This window comes from Phascolarctos cinereus, unplaced genomic scaffold, assembly GCF_003287225.1.
Source record: "Phascolarctos cinereus isolate Bilbo 61053 unplaced genomic scaffold, phaCin_HiC Scaffold_4;HRSCAF=312, whole genome shotgun sequence".
NCBI lineage: Eukaryota > Metazoa > Chordata > Mammalia > Diprotodontia > Phascolarctidae > Phascolarctos > Phascolarctos cinereus.
The window spans coordinates 664,001,955-664,029,227 of NW_027555847.1; the positions used below are offsets into that span (position 1 = coordinate 664,001,955).

Here is a 27,273-nt window from a genome sequence, read left to right on the forward strand (position 1 = left end):
TGAGACTTTCCATACTTAGGCTGATCCTCAGGTAGCAGACCCAGCCTGCCACCAGAAATGCACCTGTAGAATCTGACAGAGGCTGTTTTACTAGCATAGTATTCCAGAATCCTGGGCTACCTCACATCACAATGAGGCATTTGAGTAGGTCTTTAGCAGAAAATTTGAGTGCACATTTTTTTTATGAACAACTCCATTTCTGTTAGTGCCTCAGGGTTTACTGAATACTCTCCTCATAAAAATCCTGGTTGATAAGGACTGTGGGCAGAACTGTCTATTTTTTTTGCAAACCCCATATCCTGCACAGTGCTTGCTACATAGCTAGGTATAATATGTGTGTGTGCATTTAATTTAAGACTGAAAATAGCCAAAAGGGGAGAGAGAAAAGGTGGCTCCAAGAAAACCATTTACAATTGTGTGAAACAAGGTCCAAGCCTGAGGATATTGGAGCTTCGATGGTCCCTTTAACAGGCCCTCTCGCGCTATCGCCACTGGGACCACCACGTGCTCCCAGAGCCCCTGTTCCAGAGAGCACCACGTGCTTCTGAGCCCTTTAACTCACAATTCGGTGCTTTAGTCACCACGTGACAGAAGTCAGCTTTTCCCATTGGCTGGCAGGTAGGGTGTAGGGGAGGAGGGAGGTTTGGTGGCGAGGGGTTGCGCGATGACGCAGGGACGGCCCGGCTCCTCCCCCTCCTGGGCTCCTTCTCTCACCCCTCCCCGGAGCCGCGCGAGCCCTCCCTCTCCCTCCCCCCTCAGCTCCTGGCCGGCGGCGGCGGCGGCGGCGGCGGCGGCGGCGGCGGCGGAGGCAGCGGCTCTTGGAATGGAATGACATCACCGGCTGTGGGGAGCTGGAGCTGCTGGGAGAGCGCGAGCCGCAGTGTCTGTCCTCGCGCCGCCCGCCCGCGCGATCCCTGCCAGCCTCGGCCAGCGCGCGCCCGCTGCCTGCTCTGCTGCTCGGGCTGGCTTGCCTGGGAGAGCGCCGGGTCCAGACGGATTAAATGCTACGCCGCCGCCGCCTCTTCCTGCGAGGATGTGAGGGGGGCAAGAGCCGGGGGAGCCCAGCCCAGCCAGCCACCAGGTAAAATCTCAGCCCAAGCCCTGAGGGTGGGGGTGGGGGTTGGAGGGCAGGGGGCAGTCGAGGAGGTGGAGGCAGTTGGCGAAGGGAGCGGGGGATGGGGGGGCAATGGAGTCGCCGTAGTGTGGGATGGGATGCACACGGGCATTGTGTGATGGAGCCGGGGAGTGATGCACCGGCGCACTCAGGCATTGTGTGGAGCTGGAAGGATGCTCCGGTACCCCCGGCTGCTGTGCTCGCGAACATGAGCTGGGGCGTTGTACAGAGGAGCCGGTGAGAAGGCACCGGGACAATGCTTGGGGCGGCGGGGACGGCCGGGACGGGGGGGTGGGGGCAGCTTTGCATAGGGAAGAGTGGGGGGTGGGGACGGACGGGACTGGCTTCTAAACGTTGCACTAAAGAAGCGGGGTGTAGCTGGAAGCACTGTGAATTTGTGGTTGGAAGGGAGGGATGCGACCGACCAGAATGGCTTGGTCTAATGCCTGGGGGAGGGGGAGGGAATACGCTGGAAAGCATTAGCTAAAGAATTGCCCTGGAAGCTGGGCAGAAAGCCTCCGAGCTTGGGTTGGTCGCACCCGGGGATGATGCGGGCGGGGCAGGGAGTGCAGGAAAGGGGAAAGGAAGGGGACCCGGGATGCATGTAGCGGAGTGTGCAGACGATGGCCTCGGAGTCCTGGGGCAGTTCTCTCCAATGAGGGCAGGGAGGATGGAGGAACGGCAGGCTGCTGAAGGCTGCGAAGACCCATGGCTATTCCGGAGACTAGTGGGGGTGGGGAAAGAGAGATGCACCACTGAATTACGGGGCATCGAGCTGAGGGATGGGGGAAGCCCGAGAAAGGCTGAGTCCTGGAGCTTCATACCTTCAAAGGTAGAGAGGAAGAGGGCTGAACCCAGAGACTCTGTTGAAGGGCTTTCTATGAGCAAGAAATCTCTTCCACTTCTTCCGCACCTGGGGAGCCCACAGCACCCTGCCTTCCTGAGTCCCTACCCTCTTCTGCCTTCCTCTCTCTCTTGCCAGGCAGAGGGATCCGAAAAGTGGCAGGGGACCTCTCCCTATTCTTTTCTTCCCTCTTCAAGTCAGGTCTGCTGGCCTTGGTTGCTGGTCAGACCACGGACATCTCTTCTCCTCTGGGCACCAGAGGGCTCTCTCTGGCCCCAAGCCCCTTCCTCCTATGGGATTTCCCCCCTCCCCTCTTTTTGTGCCCCCTCCCATTACTATCCTGCCTTTCACCACACCCCTCTTCCCAAATGGGATTTAGCTTCTGGTTTGCTCTGAGCACCTTCCCACCCTTCCCACTCTCGGCTTTTAGTTCAGCTCTGTGTAGCCTGTACCCTGGAGCACCAAAGGAGTTAAGTCCCCCTCTGGTGACAAGCTAGGGGTTGGAGGCCCAAAGAATAGAACCCTTGCCTCCCCCCAGCCCGAAGATGCTGGAAGCCTGGTTCACCTAAATGGCGTATGTATGGGGGGGTGCTCTTAATCAAGATTTAGGACTGCTGAGACAATTTGGGACTTTTTGATCTGTCCCTACACTGCCACCACCCTAAATCTCTTGCTCCACAGTTCTGTTCTTAGGAGAGAAACATTTCTCTTGTCCACACAGGGAAGGGGAATGACAAATCATAGAATTAGAGCCGGAAAGGTACCTTAGACAGTTTCCTCACTGTTTTGGGGAACAGACTCAGGCTTGGAATCATAACATTTCCAACCATCTCAGGTCCCCATGGAGGGAGGGAAGGAGTGTCCGTGATTGATGCCAGCCTGAACCCTTTCAGTTTGGGGAAAGCCAAAAAGTCTGCACTAGCCCTCGGCTGGTTCTAGGAACGGGGATTTTCAGAGAGCTGTGCAGAAGGTGAAAGGGGGGAAAGCCTGGCAAGGGTCCCACCAGGGAGACCCTGGCACAGGGTTTTTAAGTGAGTGTTCACGTGCTCAGAATTCTCCTGAAGCAGACTGCTCCCGGGGTGCCAGTTTGTCGAAGAGGGTGAAGGGGGCTGCATTCGGGCGGAGAGGGAGACCTGGTTATTGTCACCCCACACCACGGAGGTGGGTGTGCTTGAAGGAACATCTGTGGCAGCTGTAAGTCGAGGGAGAGGGCGGCGGCCTTTGATTTTGTTCTTCTCCCGTCCTGGGTGCTCAGAAGGCGCTTAATAAATGCCTGTTGAATGGAAATACATCAGTTGACTAGTTGTCTTGGGACTGGGGCTGGTCACAACGGACGCCGGGCACCTCCAAAGCAGGGCCGGGGGGGGGGTGCTGGCTGCCTGGATGGACTGACAGACCTCTTCGCTCCGCGCGTGGCGCCTGCCCGGGGATCCCGCCTGCACCGGGAAGGTGAGAACACGGAGGGCGTGCGTGCGACTCATGCAACTTATGGGCTCCGTGGGTCCCTAGCCCAGGGTCGATCTCCTCCCGTCCTTCTGTTTCCCCTCCCAGAGCCACAGCCTGAAATGAAATCACTAAATCCCGGCCAGGGGTGGGCGCCAGCCCCTGCAGCCGCAGCCCGGCAGTCGCCCCTGGCTGCGCGAGCCGCTGGGGGGCGAGGGCGAGGGCAAGGGGAGGGGAGGGGCGGGGAGAGGAGGGCTGACGTCATTCCCGGAGGAGGCAGAGGCGGAGTTCCCTCCCCTCTCCCCTCCTCCGTCTCCCCTCACCCCCCCCCCACCATTGGCCGTTATCTCGCGCTCCGGCCGTTGGGCTCCGTGTTCGAACTGTAACCGGCATGGGTGGGGGGCGGGAGAGAGAAGCTTGCGAGCGCGCATGCGCAGTGGGGGGGGTCCGGAGGTTGTGTTTAAAACCTGTCCCCTGAGTCTCTGAGGAATTGGCGGGGGGGGGGGGGGGGGACGTGGCGGCCGGGAAGTGGGAAGTCAGGGCAGGGTTTTTCTTCTCTTTTTCTTTTCTCTCCCCTCTCCGACCCCCGCTACAGTGAGGAGATTTCCCGCCCCTCCCCTCGTGCCGGTGCACTGTTTTGGGGAGCTGAGGGGTACCCCTAAACCCAGCCGCCTCCCCATGCGTCTAGTAATGCCCTCCCACGTGCCTCTCTGCTCGGGCTGGGCCTGCTGGGTTTCCCTTTCTGTGAGACTGGGAGTGAGAGGGTCCTCATTTAGCCAGCACATGGGGTGGGGGGGACCCTATTTAGCAAGACTAATGGGGGTCTTCAGGGAAAGGGGGGAGGGAGGCATTCATACTCCTTTGGTCGAATAGCATCCCCCAGCCAGACCCGGTAGGGACTCTGTTGTCTTCCCACCCCTTTCCTGCTCCTATGGTTTTCTAGATCTGAAGCTTTTCTTTCTAGATCTGAAAGCTTTCTTGGCGAGAGAAGGAGCAGAACCTGGGAATTCATTAATTCATTACTTCATTAATTTGCTCATCAGGCATTTCTGGAGTGCCTACAATGGGCAAGCAAGCCTCTGGGTGCTGGGGAAGCACAAAAGGGCTCTCGGACCTGCGTGGGGTCGGGGGCAGGTCTGTGAGGAGCAGCAGTGAGCACCCTTAAGATGAAAAATAAAACAAAAACCAAGTTGAAGCTTTGCTCAAAAGGAGAGCAGATGCAAGTGGCTTCCATGATCTCTGGGCTCGAGTGTTCCCCCCACCCCTTAAGCTTCAGGGCATCTCCTGTTGCTGATTTACTATCTTGGGAGCCCTCATGTCTCCCTCCAGCTGTTGTTAGTGCCTTGTGAAAAAAGCACCTGGCTGATGCTAAAGGGGGGGTAGGAGATGGACGGGGAGAAATGTGTGTGTGTGTTTTCTCCTTTTCCCTCAATTGTTCCCTTCACCCTTCTGGAAAAGCTGGCCAGTTGCCTCCGATGAGACACCAGCTGCTTCTGCTCAGGGCCTTATTAATGGGTTTAGGGATTTGAGGCGACTCTCCATTTGCATATTTCTCCCTCTCTCCATTTCCCAGGGTCTGGTGTGGCTTCCTATTCTGCCTCCCCCCACCATCTCGCCTTCTGTGTCTCTTACTCCGCCAACTAGACCTTCGTAGCTGCCACTGGCATTGGCAGCTTTGAAAAGGGAGTTTGTGTAGTGGGAATAGTAGGCTTGAGGGGAAGGCTGGGCCTGGGATGTTTCCTTGTCTGTGGTAGAGATATACAAAGAACTGGGCTTGCTCCTGCTGTCTAGTGCTTTGAAGTAAAAGGAAACCACATGATGCTCTTTCTTCAATATTCAGGAAAGTGAATTTTCTAGCAAGTGGGTTGGATCAACTAAGAGATCCTTGTGTCCCAAAATGGACTCAGAGAACCTGATAAATGCAATTATCTTATTCCTCAGGGTGGCCCAGAGACCATATTTATGTTATTTAGGGTGAACACTGGAACATCAGATTTTGGTATTAAAAGAGAATTTTGAGATTTTCTAGTTCATCTCCCCCCTCCCTTATTTCACAGATGAGGAAACTGAGGACTGAAGACTTGACTTGCTCAAGGTCACACAAACTAGTTAAGTGGCAGAACTGTGATTCAAAGTCAGATCCCCTGTCTCCACATTCAGCACTTAATACCTGAGGAGAGGATCTTCCTTCCTGCCTTGATCTCCCACTTATTCTGGGAAGAAGAACAATGAAGGGGCCAGAGGGTTGACTTAATTCATTTTCTTGAGTACTGAGTGGGCAAGGCCTAAATTTCCAACCTTGATTAGCTATTATAGCTGAGGGCCCCAGACAGGTCTGGCTCCTAGCTTTGCAATGCTTTGCACTTAGTAGGCCCTTCATAAATGTTTAGTTTACTAGAGCAGAGCATTCAAGAGAATGACAATGCACTTTTGGTGGGGGTGGAGATGGGAGGAGTTCCCCCCCCATGGGGATCTCCACCTGCCCTGCCTAACGATGGCTTAATCGCGTGGAGAATTGATATAATTGGGCACAATATGCACAGTGAGCAAGGAGCAAACAAGGTTGTGCCTGGAGAGATCATACAACCTTAGTGAGCTAATGGGTCTTTTCCATCCTTTACCTCCCAGTCGATGACATCTGGGTGTCTGGGGAGATCACAGAGAGCTCCTGATGCCGTCATCCTGAAGAGTACCTTCTTCCTTACCCTCCCTCACATGTACACACACATACACACACTCACACACTCACTCACTTTCACTCATACACACTCTCACATACTCCTTGGGTTCCCATGAGTTTTCTAGGAGTGGAAATAGTGACTCTTGGGCCTCAACAGAGGTGTGCACATCTAATCTGAAATTTTTGTCTCCACTTTGCAGGTCCAATGGCCTGGATCTGTGGGGATCCTCCCCATGAAGGGAGCAGTCTGTTTTGCTGGCACCCACGTGTGAGAGGGGCCCAGGCAGCCCCCAGTCCCCTCTTTGACTTTAATCTGTCCTCTCTCATTTGTCCAATATGACATGAGGTATAGCTTCCATAGCTGTTGTTCGATCTTCTGCGCCAGGTCTTCGAGTAGCCTTTCTCCGTCCTCCTTCTTAAGCTCCCAGCAGCATTTTACACTGGTGAGCACCTCCTGGATATTTTCTCAAGTTTTCTGCTCTCTCCTGCTTTTCTCCCTTTCTTTCCAACTCCTCCTCAGTCTCCTTTGCTGGTTCTTCATGTCACATCCACTAACCTGGACATTCCCAAAAGTTCTCTTCTGAGCCTCCCTCTCTACTCTCTCCCATACTTGGTAATCTCATCAGGTCCCACGGGTTCAATCATCTTGGGCAGGTAATTCACACATCTCCATAGCCAGTCCTAGTTGCTCTCCTGAGTTTTAGTGTCATATCAGCAGCCACCTTTTGTACCTCTCAATCAGATGTTCCACAGGCATCCCAAACTTGATAAGCCCCAAACTGAACTCGTTATCTTTTCTCCAAACCCTCCCTTCTTCCTAACTTCCCTCATTGCCCAGGGCACCCCCATCCTCCCACAATCCAGAGGTCACCCCCAGCTCCTCACACTCGCCCCCACAGCTGATTTATTGCCACGGCTGGATGTTTCTGCCATCTCAGCATCTCTTGTGCAGGCACCCTCCTCCCTACTGACATAGGGGCCACCTGGGTACACACCTTTATCACCCCAAGTCTGGACTCTTGCTGTAGCTTACTGGCTGGTCTCCTTGCCCCAAATCTCTGTTCATCCTGACCCATGCTCAACTCGGTGCCACAGTCATCTTCCCAAAGTGCAGGTCTGATCACGTCCCTCTCTACTCAGACTCCAATGGCTCCCTGTTACCTCCAGCATCGAAGAAAAATCCTCTGCTGGACCTTTAAACTCTTCACAGGCAGACTCTTTCCTGCCTTTCCATTCTTTTTAATGTTCTCACGCCCTGTTTCAACAACGCCGACTTCCTTGCAGTTCCTCAGACGTGACACTTCATCTCACTGGTTGTCCCCTGGAATACTCTCCACCTCTGCCCCCTGGCTTCCAAGAAGACTCTGTTCAAACCCCCTCTTCTGCTGGGGGCCTTTTTCCTTCTCTTCCCCAGCCCCTCGTGTTAATTCCTTGTCCCCACTGGGGCCTTCCCTTGGAGATCATCTTCCTTTTGTACTGGATGCATTTTGCTGCCTTCCGTAGGAGAGGCAGCCGGTGGAGCAGTAAGCAGAGCTCTGGGCATGTGGTCGAGAGGACCCAAGTTCAGACTGGACCTCCAGCACTTGGTGGCTGTATGTGGTTGTTGAGTTGTTTCAGGTGTGTCTGACTCTTCATGACCCCATTCAGGGTTCTCTTGGCAAAGATACTGCAGTGGTTTGCCATTTCCTTCTCCAGCTCATTTTAGGAAACTGAGGCAAACAGGGTTAAGTAACTGGCCCAAGTAAGTGTCTAAGGTCAAATTTGAACTCAGGTCCTCCTGACTTAAAGGTTCTATCCACTGTACCACCTAGCTGCTACTAGCTGTGTGTGACCCTGGACTTAACTGCTCTTTGCCTCAGTTCTCATATCTGTAAAATAAGGATAATATTAGCACCTACCTTCCAGGGTTGTTGTGAGTATATAATGAGATAATATTTGTGAAAAGCATCATGCCTGGCATGTCATAGGCCCCCTAGAAAGGCTTACTTCCCTTTGCTTCCCCTTCCCTGTCGGAATGTGAGCTTCCTGAGGGCAAGGACTAGGGTTTTGCCTTTCTCTGGACCCCAGTTTGTAGCACCTAGTAAGCACTAAATAAGTGCTTGTTGGCTGACCAGTGTCTCCAGTGCATCAGGGCACAGAGATGATCCCTATTCTCATTATACACCATCCTGTTCAGTTCTCTTGAAATAAAAAAAAATTCCCAAACAAATACTTTATCCCTCCCCTTCCTATTTCCATCCTTCCCTAGAAAGGTCATCTCAAATGTTCACATGATACCCTTTGCTTTTTACAAAGACCTGGGTGTTTGGGGCTCAGAGCCTGCAGGGTGGCCTGGTGAGAGGCAGAACTGCCTTCAGGCCTTGAATGTTCAGATTGGAGTGGATAAAAAAATATCAGTTCCCTCTTTCTTCCGAATAAGCTGCTTCTCTCGACCAGGGCAGCCTTCCTGCCTCTGGTCTTGGCTTCTTTCCAACTGATCCTGGCTCCAGGGGAATATGCAAAGTCCACATGGGGAAGCCTACTAGGCAGTTTTGCTCCTTGGCTCTGTTAGGTGAATTGGAACTGAGAGGTGGGACCAAATGGGCAATTAACTCCTCTTTTTTTCCTTTGAGGAATTATTTAACTCTCATTCCAAACCTTTGTATGCCAGTTACCAGATTGGTAAATGATACTGGGTATGCAACTCACTTTACCAGGACCTGTTCTCCTGACTTGCTTTACAATCTCCTGGAAACTTTGTAAGTACAATTATGGGTTGTTACAGGGCCAAGTAAAGTTTTATCCATACAGGAATGAGGCACTTGGGCCCCCCTTTGGGGGAGCTGGGGATGGGAGACCTTTTGTTTTTTAAGATACAAATTGTGCTTAGAGCTGAAGATGAGATGTGGGACCCTCTCTATCTGCTAACAACAACACCAGTCATTGATTTTTTAGATCCCGAACCTGAAGCTCCTTCCAAAATGACTCAGTGAGCATTGCTGTTGCCCCAGGATGTGCAGCTATGAAGAGACAGATTTTAAAGTCTCCTTTCGAGATGAGGCCTTTTTTGGCTTTCTCTCTCTCTCTCTCTCTCTCTCTCACACACACACACACACACACACACACACACACACACACACACACACACACACACACACACGCGCGCGCGCGCACACACACACACACACAGAGTTTTCAGTTGAGATCTTCAAGGTTGACAGAAGTAAGCTTAAGGACAGTAAGTGGCCAATGCCAGTAATCCCACCAAGTTGCTCATATGGAACATAGTTTGGCAAAAAAGGCAGAATTTAGAAGCTTTGCTCTCTGATTCTATCCCCCCACACACACCCAGTAGCAGACCAGAGAGCTTGAAGGTGCTAAAAATAAAACCATATATACATATATATGGATATATATATATATGTATATATATATGTATACATATATATATATATATATATATACACACACACACATACATGGCTTTATTTTATCACGCATACACACACATACATACATATGTACATACCCTTAGCATGTTTGGGGGATAATTGACAAAGCTTAATGTTTTCAGCTGAGAGCAATTTTCTCCTGAATGCATTAGGCACAATTTTCAGAATCAGTGACAGGGAATTGAAAATATTAGGGCTACTGGTGTCAGCAGAGCTTGGAGGCTCCCAGGCCTTTTAGCGGGTGAGCAGGTCTTGTTTGTAGGGGCCTGAAGAGAAAGCCCCAGAGCAGGAGCAGCGGTTTCCAACCTGGGAGCAGTTCTCGGTCCCACAGAGACATGGGTGCTTTTTTACGGGTGGGGTGCCCACGCCTGTTCTTCTCTGTTCTGACTCTGGTGCTTTTTGATGAGAGTCAGGATATGATGGCTTTTGTCAGGGACCTAGGTTAGAATACTACCTCAGGCACATACTTATTGTGTGACCCAGTGTGGCGTGTCTCCCTTATCCCCACTAGTCATATATTTTATAAGAGATGTGTATCTTGACCCCCTTCTCACTGAGCTATCCTGCCTCTGCCTTTCCAGCTGCCTGGGCTGAAAGTTCTCCCTCCTCATTCCTCTAACTGCAAGCCTTATTCCCACCTAGTCTCAGAACAGAGGTCTAAGGAGAGAGGGGCTCCCTCCATAGCAAAGGAGTGAGAGACAGACAGGCTCCGTGCCAGGACAACATATTGGAACAGGGTGGAGAGAACTCCCCAGGCTGGGGGTGGGAGCTGGGCTTCTCGCTGGCCACCTGCCTGGCCCTCTCCTTTCTTACTTTCTGTATTTGCACTGAAGCTTTTTGTCAGCACCTCAAATTTGCTCTCTAAAACAAAGAAGACAGCTTAAAGTCGTGGCTGGAAGGGACCTTAGGATGTAGAATTTCTGAAATGGTAAGAGGCCTTGGAAATTATCTCGTCCAGCCCCCTCATTTTACAGAGGAGCAGTGAGGGCCAAAGAGGAAAAATGACTTGTGCAGCACCATATTATTAGTGGCATTGACTGTAGAACTCAGGTCTTAGGAATTTCTCTGTCCAGTGCTGTTTCCATTATGCTATGCTGCCTGAGAAATTATCTTGGGGGTAGAGGTTGGGGGATGAGGTCAATTGTAAGGGCATTTGCTGTGACCTTTCTTAAGTCCAGGATTTGATGTAGGTGATGTTGAAAAGGGTGGTCATGGTTGTCCTTTAGGTCAACTTTAAAAGGTTATTGGATATCTATCTGTATGTCAGCTGTAGGGACTTGACATTAGGGGAGAGCTCTAAACTGAAATCTCTTATCTTCATATATATCAGGGGACTGTTTCTCTAATAATTCTAGGTTGAGTTTTCAGAGTTGGGGGGAGGAGGAAAGGGATACAACCAATAATCATGCCTCCTGTGACCCATCAGAGTTCCTGAATTGGAGCGCACAGGACTTAAAGGGAACACATGCTGTCCCTAAAGAAAGAATCTGTGGGTGCTGGAGAAGAGTCACGCAGTTGTATGTGTGTAGGGTTTGAGGTGTATGGTTTTTAAAAAAATATATTTTTGAAGGTGATACTTCCTTTCATTTCCCCCTGCTAGTTTATTTAAGAAAAAAAAAAGCTAAGTGGCTGCTTACTTTGAGGCTAGGAAAGAAAGGAGGGGGGCGGGCAGAGTGGGTACAGCTTGTTGGCTACAGGTGGTGACCAGGTGTGAGGCCTGGGGACACCAGACGCTTAAGATTGGATTGATCAAGGCTGGGAGAGGATGTGTACAGAGTGTTTGAGCAGGAAAATCCTAGAGTTGGAGAATTTCAGAGCTAGAAGGGACCTTCAAGATCATTTATTGAGGGGGGCAGCTAGGTGGCGCAGTGGATAGAGCACCGGCCCTGAAGTCAGGAGGACCTGAGTTCAAACCTGGCCTCAGACCAAACACTTGACACTTACTAGCTGTATGACCCTGGGCAAGTCACTTACCCCCAACTGCCAAAAACAAACAAACAAAAAAAGATCGTTTATTGAGTCCGAAGCCTTATTTTATAGCTGAAGACATTGAGGTTTAGGGAAGGAAAGAGTTGTATAGGTTGTACAGAGAGATTTTTAGCAGAGCTGGGACTAGGCTCCAGGTCTCCTGAAGCTCCCAGCCCATCTTCCCTGGCTGGCTCCCTTCTGTTTCTAGGCCCAGCTGGTTCAGAAAAGGGCTAGAGCATCTCTGAGCAATTCAGGCAGTGGGAAAGTGAAGCAGTTAGGTTAGTACATGCTGGGAGGGGAAAATATTCTTTTTGGAAAATGTTAACATTTTTCTTGTCTCTTGGCTGATATTTTCAGGAGTGTTGAAGAAGAGGTATGTGGGGATTATGAAAAATCAATTGCTTTACACTTCTGGAAGGGTGCAAATTAAGGAGGGGGTAGGAGTGACTAATTTGGCTGGACTTAGCTTTCGCATCTTTTTACTTTCCTGGACTTGGCCCAGAAAGGAGGGGCCAGGCCTCCAGGACTAGGCTTGGAAATCTGAGATTATTCTGGACTTCTGGTTCAGATGGTGTGATGTGATCACAACCTCCTCCTCTTCCTCTCTTCCCTTTCTCTACTTCTCCCTGTTTGTCCTTAGCCACAGCTAGGCCTCTTGGTCAAGTGCAATTCAGTTGTTAAAAACTGATTGGACTGGGTGACCACTCTGCTGCCCTTGACACCCTCTGTTGGAGAAGTCAGAGGTCCAGAGGCTGAGCCCCTACCAGGACAAGAGGAGGAAGCTCTGTAAGAGATGTCCTGATTAGAGCCACCAAGGAAATGGACCCATCCTCCATCTTCAAGGGGATTTTCTTTGGAACCTGTAGCATAAACCACTTATTGGAGCTGAAGGACATGTGTGAACTTCTTTCTAAAAATGGGGTGTTTCTGGAGTCCACTAAGGACAGCAGGCCTGGGACCTGGCCCTGGATGCTGCTGATGCTGTTCATGACTAAGTCTTTAGGTGTGGGAGTGAGAGGGCTTCTGATGAAACCTTTCCTCCTAGCAGTCTCTAACATGGGGAAGGTCGTGGTAAAAAGGGGAAAGAGCACAGGATTTGGACCTGGGTTCCAGGCTCTGTGCTGACATTTACCAGCTGTGCAGCCATGTGACCTCTCTAAGCCTCAGTTTCCTAATCAGTAAAATGGGGGTTATTCTTGTAAGACCTCCTTACAGGCTTGTGGTGAGGCAAGTACTGTGCCATTTTGAAGAGCTATGAAAATGTGAGGTTTGGTTATTTAGGACTTGGGACTTCTTCATTCTAGGGAAATGTTAGTGAAGAAGCTAATTAATTCAGCCAGTGCAAGAAGACTCAGACTCCAGGTCAGCTGCCTCTGGACGGGGTGCTCCTGTTCCTATTACAGGAGAGCAGAAGGAAGGCACCAGAGGAGCCTCAATGGGAAGCTGGAGCTGCTGGTAGCCGTGAGGCACCTGTGATAAGTGATTCTTTGTTGGTCTGTGGTCCACTTGGTCTGGGGGAAAAAATGAAATTGTAGATGCCATTTAAATACCTTTTATGACTTAAAAACCTGTGGGGATCAAATGAGAAAATGCATGGGGGGTGGGGGAGAGGAAGTTTGGAAAGTACTCAGTGCTACGTACAGGCGAGGGATTGTTGTTTAGGATTGTTCATGTAGTTTTTGTTTTGGACCTGGGGTTTCAGTGGTGTATGAATCTCCCTCTACCAGGGCAGACTGGTAACTGTTCTTAGGCATTCACGGAAAGGCTAAATGACATGCCCACGCTATATGGCCAGTTTGTGTCCAGGGTAGTTTAGAGTAGTGGATAAAGGTCCAGCTTCTAAGTCAGAAAGACCTAGGTTGCTATTATTACAGTATTGATATTAGTGTTGTTGCTCGTGTTATCATCATTATCATCTTCATTTCCATTGGCCAGTGCCATCTGTCAGCACAGTCTCTTTGGCTGAGATGTGTGGGCTCTACTATTCAGTCTACACAGTTAATTACTTGGTACTGGAACCCAGGTAGCCTTATTCCACTCCAGTGCTGAGAGAAGCAGTGAAAAAATGGAACAGGCAAAGAAAGGGTGAGGGTGGGTTGGCTGCCATGTTGTATTGTCCATCTTGTCTTGGAAGCCAGTTGTTTGAATTTGGCTAGATCTGGGACAGGGAGGTTCTCCTGTTGGAAAAAAGAGAGGTAACCTTGCTGAGCAGCTAGAATAGCCCTGCCAGCTCCAAAGCCAGTCTTTCTCATCCTTCCTGGCCCCATCAGGACAATTACACTTGCCCGTTGGAGAAGTCAGACTCCTTTGTAGGAGTTGAGCCCCACTGGGAGCTAGCTGCTCAGAGCAGTGGTGATGGGTAGAGTGTGTTGTTTGAAGGCCATGGGAAATTCCACCAGCCCAGATGTTTTTGGACTTTCAAAGCTGGTACTGGAGCTTGGAACAACAGATCTTTGGCTTCTCAAGGAAGACAGGAAGTATTTATCAAGGTACTTCAACCTCTGATTCCCCTTCTTACTACATTTGCAATGTTAGGATTTTAGGTGCTGAGAGTCTTGCATTCTCTGGATAATGAATTCCATTATCTACATGTTGAGAGTTGGGAAGTAAGTTGAGACAGTTGGGGGGGTTGTTTTCATTAGATCTAGTGATCATAGACTTAGAGCTTTTGTGAGAACGGGCCATGTGCATTATTTGTATTGGAAAGAGCTTTGTACTGGGAAGCAAGAGCCCTGGATTTCAGTCCCAAGCCTGCCATGATATCTGTGTGACCTTGGACAAAACTCTTCAGCTCTGTGAACATCATTTTCCTCATCTGTAAAATGGAGGCCATACGCTTACTACCTACCTTACTAGACTGACATGAGAAAAGGCACATCAGAGGCCATAAATGTGAACTGTTATGATTATTGACTCTTCAAAGCCTGCTCTCAAGTAGAGTTCATTTCACAGATGCCTGGGCTGCTCCTCTGCACCCTCCCTTAAGGCAAGAGTTCTTTTCCTAACCTCTTTTGTTTCTTGGGCCCTTTAGCCATCTATGAGAACCCTTAGAATGATGTTTTTAAGGGCATAAGATAAAATAGAATTATCTAGGAAACCAATTGTACTGAAATGCATATACACACACACACACACACACACGTGTGTGTGTGTGTGTGTGTGTGTGTGTGGTGTGTGTGTCCAAGGACCTCAGGCTAAAGACGCCCTCCTTTAAAGTCTAACTTAAATGCCATTTCCTTGATGTCTTCCTGAGATCTTTCCCTGCTCCCAAACAGTAATTACATTTCACCCTTTGACCCTCCTGTAAGACTTTATTTGCATTTCTCTGTAGCATCTGAGTATCGTTTTGTTTTATGGTTGTTTGTGTAGGTATACTCCGCCGGTGCACACACATTAGACTGTTAACCCCATGAAAGCAGGTACTACATCTTGTCTAAACGCTTTACCTTCCCTAGCACCTGGCACATCACACTGTGCACAGCAGGCTTAATGTTTGCATTTCTTGAGACCCAGAATGTTAGAGCTAGAAGGACTTTCGGAGATCCAGCCTTCATTTTTACAAAGAAGATCTTGTCCAGGGTCACACAATGAGTCAGCAACAGAGCCAAGAATCTAACCCTACTCTCCTGACGCCATTCCCAGGTCCTTTTTTAACCATACTACTGTGCCTGTACCTTCGGTAGGTATATGCCCCAGAATTCAGGGCAGGGGTGGCCTTTGGTGATGCTTTGGTTTAGTCTGAATGTGACACTGAGAAGAAGTGGAAATGCCTTTTTCTTTGTGAGACCATGCAAGAGCTCGACTGGGCAGCAGAGGTCTCCGAGTGTCATTTGAATTTTTTTTCCCCACCAGACTATTTAACGTGACTGCACTTGAGTAATAGCCTTAAGTTATATAGGCTGACCGAGTCCTGCATCAAGGTAAGTAGCACTTGACACAGGGAAAGGGCCAGCAAGTTCCAGATAATCCCCTGGAGCATCCATATGAATGGCTAATCTGGGTGACCACTTGGGCCTGTGTGGGAAGAGTAATTTAAAATGGGCCACATTTCATAGATCCATCATGGACCAGAGAGCTTATCATTCCTGTGGTCTGATTGATTATTGGAAATGGTTAATTGTCTCATGCCACACTGATTTATAAATTAATGAATTCGCTGGTGTGTTCATCTGCCACCTCCTTCCCTGGTGTAGAAAGGACCCGTATTTCAGAAGGGAACGGAAGGGAGTAAATAGTCATCCACGGGAGAGTGGGAGCCACAAATTGAAATAACATTTTTATTTTGCTCAGCAAAGGCAGCCGTGTTAATCTCTCAGGAGCAGAGGGAAGAGGCTCTGTAGAGCACTATTAATGACCGAGGTATTTAAGACGATCCTTTGCACCATGCTTGTGTGCTTCATCTTCATGATGGGTTGCCTTGTGACAGCCTGTTGGGCCAGGGAAATATACAGTTGTCCTGGATGTTGAAAAAGGACATCGTGGAAGGTGTTACTTTCTGGTTATAAGGATATTCATTGCTTTCTACTTTATAGCTTTTTAAGGTAAGGGAAGTGGAGAGGTCAAAAATCAGATCAATTACAATGTAAGAAAATAAGTAAAATAACCCCTTCCTTCCCTGGGGTTTAAATTCAACCTTGGAAGTTCGTGAAATTTGTCATTCTTTGTCAACTGGGAGTGTTCTGTGATAGGCCCCAACTTTTCCCACATTTTGTTGGCTGCTTCTAACTTTTTAGCATTCTTGACCATATGCTGATTTCTTATAGGACCTGGCTAAGTTATGATTGTCAGTCTGATGCTTTAGAATTTCGGAACCAAGAAAAATGTGTCTAAGCTAGCCTTAGAGCTGGTGTTTCTTATTAATTGGAATTAATCCTTTACCCCAGAGCCAACATCATTTATCCTCAGCTGAGGGAGCTAACAGGGAGATTGTTCTAGGGCTAGGGGTCTTTTTTACCCTTTTTGTGATGTGGATTCCTTGGGCAGTCTTGTGATGCCTGTGGACATCTTCTCAGAGTCATGTTTTTAAATAATTGAAGGAAATGCTAAATTTCAGTTAGGTACTTTTAATTAAATATGTAATTTTTTTCCCATCCAAGGGACCCCTGAAATCTACCCATAGATCCTTTAGGGATTAAGAATCCTTGTTCTAGGGGATTAGAAATAGCTTCTTTTGGTAAGCACCAGAATGAATTTTTCCGTCTTTCCTGTCAAATGGAGTCCTGGCTGCTTTTCTTGAGAGGCAGTGTGCTAGAGTTGAGCTTGGCCTTTGAGCTCTGACTTTGATGCTTTAGATTTCACAACTTGAGTTTCACAGAGTTATACAAGCCACTCTGTGTTAGGCATAGAGATACAAAGAAAAATCCAAAAATCCATCTCTGCTCTCAAGGAGCTTATAATCTAAAGGGGGATAAACATCTATCTCTCTGTCTATCTCTCTCTGTATATACATATACGTATCTATATATCTCTCTATATGCATCTATATCCATATCTGTGTATCAATATGTATATATATATCTATATTTATCTGTGCACACATCCCAGTGGTTTGAGTAAGGAAGGAGCACCAGGCACTAGGAAGATCAGGAAAGGCTTCCTATTGGAGAGGAGCCTGGAAGAGAGCAGAGAAGTCTCAAGAGGCAGAGGCAAGGAGAAGTGCATTATTGAGGGCATGGGGGACAGACGGCCTGTGTAACTATGGATGAGTCATCTGCAAAATGGGGATAACACTTGTACTATTTACTACCTGCTCCAGTCTTGATTCTGAGCAAAGCACTTTGTAAATAAATGTCTTCCTACCTCCTGGCCATCCCCATCCTAATCCATCCTTCACACTGCGGCCTGTGTTGTCTTTCTAAAGCAACTCCCCTCCCCCCATGCTGTTACTTCTGCTGTTCCAAACCGTAGCCAGGCGTTTAGGACCTCCATAATATGGCTCCAGCCCACCTTTCCAGCCCTCTCTCCTGCTACTTCCTTTCACCTGTCTTACATTCCAGCTAAACTGGACAACTGTCTCCTGTTCTTGATCTGCCCTCTTTAAGTTCTTGCTTTTGCTTATGATATGCCCCGTGTCTGGAATGGACCCCCCCCCCCATCTCTGCTTGTTGGAAATCTTTCTTCCTGCTTGTCTTCCTCCCCCTGAGTCCTCCCTTCCTCTCTTCAGTCCTCTACCCTTTCAATCCTCCCTCCTCCCTCTTTTCAGTCCTCCCCCTTCCCCTCAGTCCTCCACTCCTTCCTTACTACCTTCCTCCTTCCCTTCCTTACTCCATGAAGCCTTTACAGAGTCCTCTCCCACAGCTGAAAGTGATAACCCTCTTTCCACCCTACTCCCAGATGTCTTTTAGGACTTGGCAAAGACCTTTCACAGAATGTGAGTTGGAAGGGATCTCAGAGGCTTTCCAATCAACATTTATTAAGCAACTACTGTGTGTTAGTCATTGGGGATATAAAGACAAAAACGAAGCTTCTCGTAACTGAGACGTGACCCGTCCTTCCTTTGCTCAGAGACTTGACTGAAGTCTCTGCCTTGTATCCTACTGTTTTATGTGCCTGGCTCTTGCACCTATTGGAGTACAAGGTCCATGTGAGGAGCAGTTAGAGCTCTCATTGCAGCCCTAGTGCCCTGCATAAAGTCAACGTGATAAAAGTTTGTTGAATTTAACTCTTGCATTAAGGGTCGCAAAGCAGTTTTCTCACCTCCCTGAGAGTAGTTCTACTAGCATTCATTAAGCACCTACTATGTGCCAGGGACTGTGCTTAAGTGCTGGGGATACAAAGCAAAGCAAAAGGCAGGTCTCCTGTTACAATGGAGAAAACAGAGGGTCAGCAACAGGAAATGACTTTCTCTTGGTCACGCAGCTTTTAGTGCAGAAGTGAGGCTCTTGAGACCGCTTCTCCAGATGCCTTTTCTGCTTGACCACAGTGTCCTCCCTTGAGTGGGAACATTCTGGCTAGTATATTTTCCAAGGACCTCTTCACCTCCTCCTGCCAGCCCAGCCAAAGCTTCCTCCTTTTCAGAAGCAAACTCCTCCAAAGAGGTTTCAGAGAGAGGGAGGGAGGGAGAGGTGCCTTTTGCACAGAAGCATTTTGGTCTCCACAGGGCCCTTCAAATTGAGGACAGAAAAGAAAGCTTACAAAGAGATCGTCTCCCTCCTTCCTGGCCCCGCTCTCCTTGCACTTCAGCTCCTGCCAGGTGATCCAGCTCTAGCAATTGGAAAGTGTAATTGTCCTGATTAGGCAGGTAATGATGGGGAAAGCCCTGCTTGGGAGCTGCTAGCCATTCCCACAGCTCGTCAGGTTCATCTCAGTGGGGACCTCTTCCCAGTTCTGGAGCTGGTAAAGCCCCAAATGTTTGACCTTGTAGATAAGGTGGGCAGGAGTGTGCCCACAGTGCTCCTCCTCCATCTGTTCCACTTTACATGGCTACTCTCAGCACAGGCCTGAGAGGCAGGAGACCCGGGTTCTAGTTTAGGCTCTGTGATCCTTTTGTCTTTTACCTCATCTGTTAAATGAGGGGAATACTTGTACTGCCTGCCTCACTAGGCTGCTGTGAGAAAAGCCTGTATCAATTGTAAAGTATTAGATACATGTGTGTTTAGTCCCAGCTTTGCCTCTGATTGGCTATTCGGCTCTGGGTGCAAGTCCTTTCACCTTTTCAGGCTTCACTTTTCCCATCTGGGAAACGAGAGGCTTGGACTGGATCTTGAAGGGCCCTTCCAGCTGTGATGTTTTGTGATTTTGTGATAGCTTACATCCCTTCTTTTTAAGGTTTGTACTTGTGAGTAGGGTAGTGTATTTTTATTATCCCCATTTTATAGATGAGGAAGGCACTCTGGTGAAGTGACTTGACTGATTACGCAGTTGGTTAAGTCAGTGACAGAGCTAGATTTCAAGGCCAGTTCTTATGACTCTTTCACTCGAGAGTGACTAAGTTAACAGGTCACACATTCTTTAAGGTCATGTACATATTAATTATTATCTTGGTGGCTTCCTAGGGTGCTTGAGCCTGGTCATGTAGATGGAAACCTTAGTGAGTGTGGCCACATGGTAAAGGCTCATTTCATTCTGTTAGCAGAGAACTGCCCCACAGTTATGGATGATACAGAGTGGACTGGGCTTCCCAAGAGTGGGGGGTGGGTGTCGTTAAGCATAGGCTAGGTGACCACTTGTTCAGTATGCTATATAAGGAGGCGTCCTTCCTCGCTTATGGGATGGAATAGATAGCCCATAAAGTCACTCCCAGCTCTCAAATTCTGTGATTTTGTGAACTGGGAAGAAAGCATTGTTTGGCATGAGGAATCCAACTGAGTGCACGGTCTTTCTGGGGTGCAGGGGATTGTAGTTTCCCTCATGTGGTCAGATGGACTTGGAAGGTTTGAGTCTGTAAGTACATGGTAGAGCTGAGCCTTTGTCAAGTCCAGCCCTTGGCAAGAGTTGAGCTTCTCATCAGAACAAAATGTGGTAAAGCCCAGCCAGCTCCCTTGTCTTTTCTGAGGCCAGCATGAAAAAAATGAGGCCTGGGAGAGAACTCGGGGTTTAACTGAACAGTTAAAGCCATGTAGAGTGGCTTACCACAAGGACATTGACTTCTGTTCTGACCCCCAACAATTGCTGTTCCAACAAAAACCAATTCAGGACTTTCAGCAGTCGGCAAATCTTGTGCAAAAGTAACCAAGGGATAATATTAGGAACTAAAATAGGACATCAAGTCAGACACACACAGATCAATAGTGGTATGAAGTCAGAGGTGGAGACAAGGCGCTTTTTCTGGTGATATTAATGATGATGAAGCCCCAGGTCCTCCCATTTGAGGGGATATTTCCCAGAGCATCATAAGGAGTGTTTTGAAACACTGTCCCAAGGTGCTGGTTAGGAGAGACAGATTTGCGAGCCTCCCCTCCCCCCCCACCTCTTGCACAGCTGAGAGAGTCCTAGATTTGGGGGCCAAAGTATTTGCTCTTTTTTGTGTGGCCTCAGACAAGTCATTTGCATTTGGCACTTTGGGGCTTTGGTTTCATTATATATACAATGACAAGTTTGGACAAGCATCTTTTCACCTTTTAATCTTGTGATCTGTTGGTAGTGAATGCCTATTTTATGTTTTTTGGTCTTTGGCAGTCATAACTGGGTAGCTGGCTAGAGTGAAAGGTAGTAGGTCAACTAGCATTCATTAAGCACCTACTGTGTGCCAGGCACTGTGCTAAACACTGGGGATACAAAGAAAGGTAAAAGACAGTCCCTAACCTCGAGGGCTGAAAGCCTAATGGGGGTAGACACTACATAAAGAGAAGCTGAGAAGTGGGGAGGGGGAAGGGTACCCAGCTCAAGGGCATGATTGAAGACCAGAGGATGACAGCAGATGGGAAATGATGAGCCGGCTACCCTGGGCCGCCTCCTGAAATGGAGGTCCTGGGAGGAGCTCTTGGATGTCTACCTTCCACCCTCTCCGATTAAGGGCAAGGGGGTACAGAGGAGGTAAGAGTTTTAGAGTTGATGTGTTTTTGCAGGATGGTGTTTCTAGAGACCATGTACTCAAAAACTTAGAGTATCCTCTGGCAGTGGGTGGTGGTGGTGGTGATAGTGGTATCAAGGTGACAAGAGACCTGAGTGGCTTCCTTCACTCTACCTTCCTCTATCCCCACCCTTACCTTCTTCCTCCCTTCTCCCTCTTCTTCCCTTCCCCTCATTCCTTTCCTACTCACTTCAAACAATCCAAGTCCTTAAAAAAACCTTCCCTAGACCCTACCATCCCCTCAAAGCTACAATCCTATATCTCTCCTGCCTTTCTCAGCCAAACTCCTAGGAAAAAACCAGCCAGCCCTTTGCAGTATGGCTTCCAACCTCATTCACTGAAACCACTCTCTCCAAAGTGATCAGTAATCTTTTAATTTCCAAATCTAAGTGGACTCTTTTCAGTCCTCATTCTTCTTGATCCACCTGCTGAATTGGACACTGCTGACTACCATCTCTGCCAGGACACTGCTCTCTCCTGGTTCTCCTCCTCCCAGTTCTAACGGTTCCTCCTCAGGCTCCTCTGCTGGTTCATTATCCAAGTCGTGTCCCATAACTGTAGATTTTCTCCAGGCCTCTGTCTTCAGACCCTGACTCTTCTCTCTCTACACTCTCTCTCTGGAGGACCTCGTTGGCTCCTACGGATTTCATGATCTCTGGAATGGTGACTGTATATATACATCTAGACATGACCTCAGGCTCCTTCCTGTGCTTCAATCCTGAATCACCAGTTGCTTGTTGGACATTTGAAACTGGATGTCCTGGAGACATCTCAAACTCAGCACATGCAAACAGTTTATTAACTTCCCCTAAACTCAGCTGTCTTCCAAATATCCTCATTTCTCTTAAAGAAGCCACCATTCCCTAACCTCTGAGGCTCCTAATGTTGGTATTATCCTTGACTCTTTTCCCCCTCATCTTACATATTTAGTTAGTTGCCAGATGCTGCCATTATTTCCTCTGTAACCCTGTTCTACTCTGACAGCCTCCGCCTCAGCTCAGACCCAAATCACCTGGGTCATCGCAGCAGCCTCCTCACTGGTCTCTTCGGCCTCCGGTCCCTCCCCACTGCCACCAAGAACAAGGTTGACCCTGTGACTCCTCCACTCAGCCAACTCCAATGGCTTCCTGTTGCCTCCAGAATGAACTATGAACTCCTCTCTTCATTTTTTCAAGACCTTCCCGCCCTTGGTTGCAGCCCACTTTTCCAACCTCATAGGACATTACCGCCCCTCCCCTACTCTGCCATCCAGCCAAACCGACCTCTCTGCCCTCCCCCCCCCCAAGAACACTTCAGCTCTCACCTCTGCCCCTGCTGGCCTTTCCTCTTCACCTTCATCTCAAAGGGATTCCTTGCTTTCCTCCAGACATCCCTCAAGCATCATCTGCTCAAAGCCTTTCCTGATTTCCTCAGATCCCCTTTATTTAATTGCTTTGTATTTATTAGTTTTTATTCTTTTTACATTTGGTATATACTGAAGTGTCCTTGGCTCCACTTCGGTATATATGAGAACATAATAAGCTCCTTAGGGGTAGGGATTGTTTCATTCATTACTCTTATTTGTATCCCCAACAGCTCCCACCATATCTGACACATAGATAGACACTTAATAAATACTGGTTTGATTGAGCATGGGGGTCCCAGCAAGGCCAGTTGGGGTTTAGCATAAGGAAGAACTGTGGTGGGCACTGTCCCAAAGTGAAGTAGGCTCTTGGTGAGGTGGTGAGCTTCCTGTCCCTGGAAGCGTTCAGTTTAAGGCTGGATGAGCATTTGTCAGGGATGTTAGAGATTCCGGCATCGGGAGGGGTTGGCTTGGGTAAACTTTACCCAGGATCATCCTTTTTATAGCTGGAAGGGGCCTTCTACTTCATCATCTACTACAGCCCCCTCCTTTTACACATGAGGAAATTGATGCCTAGAGATCCTGAGTGACTGGCCCAATGTCACATAGTAAGTGTCAGAGTCCAAATCCAACTCTCTTGCACTGGTACCATCTCTTCCAACTCTGAAACGCCATGATCAGTGTCATTGATGCTGACGGATGTAATGGGGAAAAAGCAATGGGCTGGTCTGAATCCTGGTTCAGCCAAACAACTTGGGGTGGTCTTGGGCTTCTCTTCTCTTGGTCTGAGCTTGCTTGTCTGGATGATGTATGGTTTGGATGAGGTCTCTCCAAGGTCCTTTCAAGCTGTGGAATTATCTGTTCATTTTTTAAAAGCTCCCTGCCTAGCCTGACTGTGAATGAATAGGAGGTATGACTTAGGAAAACTTGGAACTAAGGAGATGCCATGATGGGGAGAGATTTCCGCTTCTCTTAGATGGTCCCATGCTGCAGGACTTGGTCTATACCAAGCCCTCCACTAAGCAACCCAAGAGAAATGAGGCTACTCAGAGCCTCTCTGGTCAGACGAAGGATCACAGGTCATAGGTCTTTTTTGTCTGGTTTGAATATTGGCTTTGCTGACTTTGGGCAAGTCTCTTCTGGGCCTCAATTTCCTCCTCTGTAAAATGGGTAATTCTAGGGACCTTGAATGTGGAATTGTAGTGTCAGCTCCCATGGGCCAACTTTTTTTTTTTGCTTTTTAAAATCTTCATGACAGCCCAGAGAGATGCACAGGGCAGGGGCTCTGTTTTCCCCTCTATTCAAATGGAAAAGCACAGAGATTAAATGACTTTCTGAAGGTCATACACGTGTTCTTGACAGACCTGGAGCTGGAATTGAGGTCCAGTGTGGTTTCTGTGACACCCCACTGGAACAGCAGGATGGTCCTGAGCTTCATGGAGCTTCCACGACCCTGAAACTCTTCTCTGGCTTCAGTTTCTGTCTGTACAATGGGGATAATGTTAGAACTACCTGTTTCAGTGTGGTGATGAGATTACTTTGTAAACCTAGGTCACTTTATAGGGTTGCCTGGGGCTAGACAGCAGGGGTGATGGGAAGAGGAAAGGAACTCTCCTCTCCTCATGCTTCCCTCCCTGCTCTTCACCTAAATGGCTTAAGTATGCGCTGATCAGCTTGGCCATTTCATTCTGATAGTTCCCTCTAAATTGCCCTGGAAAGTTATTTCTCCCTGAATTCAATTAATGAGCCCGTTAAAAACTATTTATTTTCCTTGACAGTTGTTTACCAAGGAGAAGGAGATAAATGGGGCTGGAATCTCCCACTAAGAAAGGGTGAGGAGGGACTGGCCAGGCCCATCTCCCTCAGCTGAGGGAGCCCTGGGGTCTACTCTGAGCAAGGAGTGTCAGGCACAAGGAACCTAGATTTGGAGGGAGGAGGCCTGCGGTTTAATCCCATCTCTCCTGGACATTCGGTAGTCAGGCCACCCTGAGCCTCAGTTTCCTTCGCTGTAGAATGGGGGAGTGACATTTACACACCCTCAAGGGATCTTTGAGGAAAAGAGAGTGTAAACAACAAAGCAATATAGAAATGTGCATCCCGGTTATTCATTTCCCCTTTTCCAGTCCATCCTGCATATCATAGCTTTCATAGCTCAAACATTTTTAATGGATTCCTCAGTGTCCACGGGATCGAATCCCGCCTCCCCAGCCTGGTGTTCACTGTGTAGGCTGCCTTACCTCATTCAGCAGATACGTATAGAACACCTATGGGTCAGAGGTGCCCCCTCCTCCCTGGCAGACACTCATGGGGGGAGGGGACAGGGTTCCTGCAATCCTCTCTGCTCAGTGTCCCATTTGTGCCATTGAGGGGCAGTGAGAACTTCCCTGTTGAGTGTAAAGAAAACCCACAGGGAAAGTGGTGTCAGGTTTTGATTAAGTTGACAGAACTGGTTAGGTCATGATTGCTTTAATGGAAGAATGGTCTGGTCCCTTGGCTGAGTAAGGAGAGCTGGGTGGGGAGGGGCTGCATTGGTCTTCGTTGGAAGAAGGGAGCAACAGCATCTCATATGACTCTTTGGGCCTCAGTTTCCTCACCTGTAAAATGAAGGGAGTGAAATGGATGGCATCACAGGCCTTTCCAGCGTGAGCCCGCTGAGTCCTGCCCCCTTAGACTTCACCAAGTGCGGGGAGCTCCTGTTGCTGCAGCCTCCAGAAATACCCCTTTAAAAATAAAGTGAGCAAATGGTTATTCTGGTGAATGTATTCTTCCCACAGATCCTTCCTTCCCCAAAAGGATTCCTGGAGCTGCCAGGGTTTTGTTTTTTGTTAAATTCAGTGTCAGATTTTTATTCTAAGTCTTAAGAAATCTAGCTTTCTGAAGGGCCAATTTGTCATTTCAGACAATCAGGATCAGAGTAATTATTTTTAGAATTCCTTGCCTGGTGCACCTTAGGTTATTTAAATGAGAGCCATTTGTAATCTGTGCATTTCACCCTTCATGGGGGTTTTCCCTTTCCCCCTCCAGTGCAGCTAACCCAAAGCAGGATAGAGGCCTCCCTTTTCTTTAGGTGGAGAATTCTTTTTTGTTTGTGGACCTGCTTGCTGGGTGGCCTTGAGCCATCAACCTCCCTCAGGGTAAAATGGGCCTAAGTCTATTCTTCCTAAATTTCAGGGAATTCAGTAGAAAGGCCTTTTCCACAAGGACCACAACTCCCTCTTCAGGGAGGGCTTCAAGGTTTATGGAAGGTCTTCCTCACAGTAACCCAATGAGGTCCGGATATAACCAGTATCGTCCCCATTTAACTGATGAGGAGCCCCAGCCCAGACAGGTGGTGACTTGCCAGAGGCATTTGGGTAGTGAGTCATATAACAGAAGCAAGATTAGAACCCAGGCTCCAGGGACTCAAAGCACAGTGTTCTTCCACAACAGGAAAGGTCACAGTGCCATTAGTCTGTTCATTGATTTCACACATTATAAATCCATGCATGACACCAGGCTCTCTGTGGATAAGGAGAGGGCCGCTTCCCTTCAGGGAATTTGCAAGTTAGTACATAGAAACATGAGATGTTAGAGCTGGAAAGGGATCCTTAGACGTTACAGATTATTTTGCAGATAGAAAAACTGAGTCCCAGAGAGGGAAAGGACTTGCCCAAGGTCACATAGCACTCTGGTGGCAGCACCGTTCAGTTGTAGCACAGGAGATAAGGCTGAGGTGGCCGGTGGGTCCCTGGCAGCCAGAGTGCTGAGCAGGGAGTGCCTTAGATGGCCAGTGCTCTTGTGAAGAGGAAGGACCATGTAGCCTCTCGGCCGTTCAGAGCTTGAGCTGCCGCCTACTTGGTGGGGTCTGGCTGGGGGAGGGCCGTCCTCTCCTGGGCCTCCCTCGGCATTCTAAGCAGTACAGGCTTAGCTGTTGTAGCTGGGACATGCCAGGACGCCGAGAGTCCAGAGGAAGGAGAGGCCAGGAGGTGTGGGAGTTTGGAGTGGGCAGGAAATGCTTCCCGGAGGAGAGGGAGATGAAGTCTTTTTGTTCCTCAGTCACTCGAATGTCTCAGACTGTAATGTAACCTCCTTTCTTCCTGCTGACAGGTGATGATATTCCTTAAAATAAACCTCCTCACATCAGAAGGCCTCAGAAGCTAATTTTAAATGAACTTGTCTGCCTCAGGAAGTGAGGGGGCAGAAGAGCCTGGAGCCCACAGGTGTTTGAGGGGAATTGAGGGCCAGAGCAGGAAAAGGCCTGTGGCTCTCCTGAGCCCAGGGCCTGGGGGCCACTGCTCTTCTTCCTCCCCCTGCCTCCCTCCCTCCCTCCAGGGGGATCCGGCCTGCCTGGGGCCAGCCCCTTGCTTCTCTGAAGCTGTTTTCTCCAGTGTAGACCTCTGCCACAGGAGGAATGCCAGGAGTCCCCACCTGAGCAGTGTGTTGGAAGGTGCAGATTAAAGCCACGGTCACTGACGAACATCAGTATAATCATTTTAAGCTTTATATGGTGTTGTTTCTTGTTTTTAACTCCACATTTTCTCATTTGAACCTGACAGCAATCCTGTTGTTGTTATTATTATCCCCATTTTGCAGATGAGGAAACCAAGGCTCAAAGGAATTAAGTGATTTATTTAGGATCCTACTTCTCTTGAGAGTGAGAGGTAGGATTCGAACCCAGGTCTTGCCAACCAGAAGGCCAGCCCCACCTCCACTCTGACTTGCTGGCTCTCCCTGCCTGACTTGAAGTGCTCTGTCAATATCAGCCATTTCTATGTAGCGTTTGTTATTTCTGCCAAGCAGAAGTAGTAATACTTTTTTTGTCTACCTCGTGAGATTGTGAGGAAAGTGCTTTGTAAATGATCAGGCCTCACGAAACGGGAGCTTTTCCATCATTATGGCATAGTGGACAGTCACATTTGCTTCCTGACAGTTTTCCTGTTGACTTTTCCTGGGATTTCTCT

The 27,273-nt window shown here is 48.7% G+C and overlaps 1 protein-coding gene across 1 annotated transcript in view; it reads left to right on the forward strand.

Moving 5' to 3' along the window:
- The first annotated feature begins 801 nt into the window (after window positions 1–801).
- PTPRS (protein tyrosine phosphatase receptor type S) overlaps window positions 802–27,273 on the forward strand; it is a 225,364-nt gene continuing 198,892 nt past the window's right edge. Inside the window, exon 1 of the mRNA XM_078153987.1 lies at window positions 802–1,081. The gene's annotated coding sequence lies outside the window, so the exon portion shown is untranslated. The remainder of the gene's footprint in view (window positions 1,082–27,273) is intronic.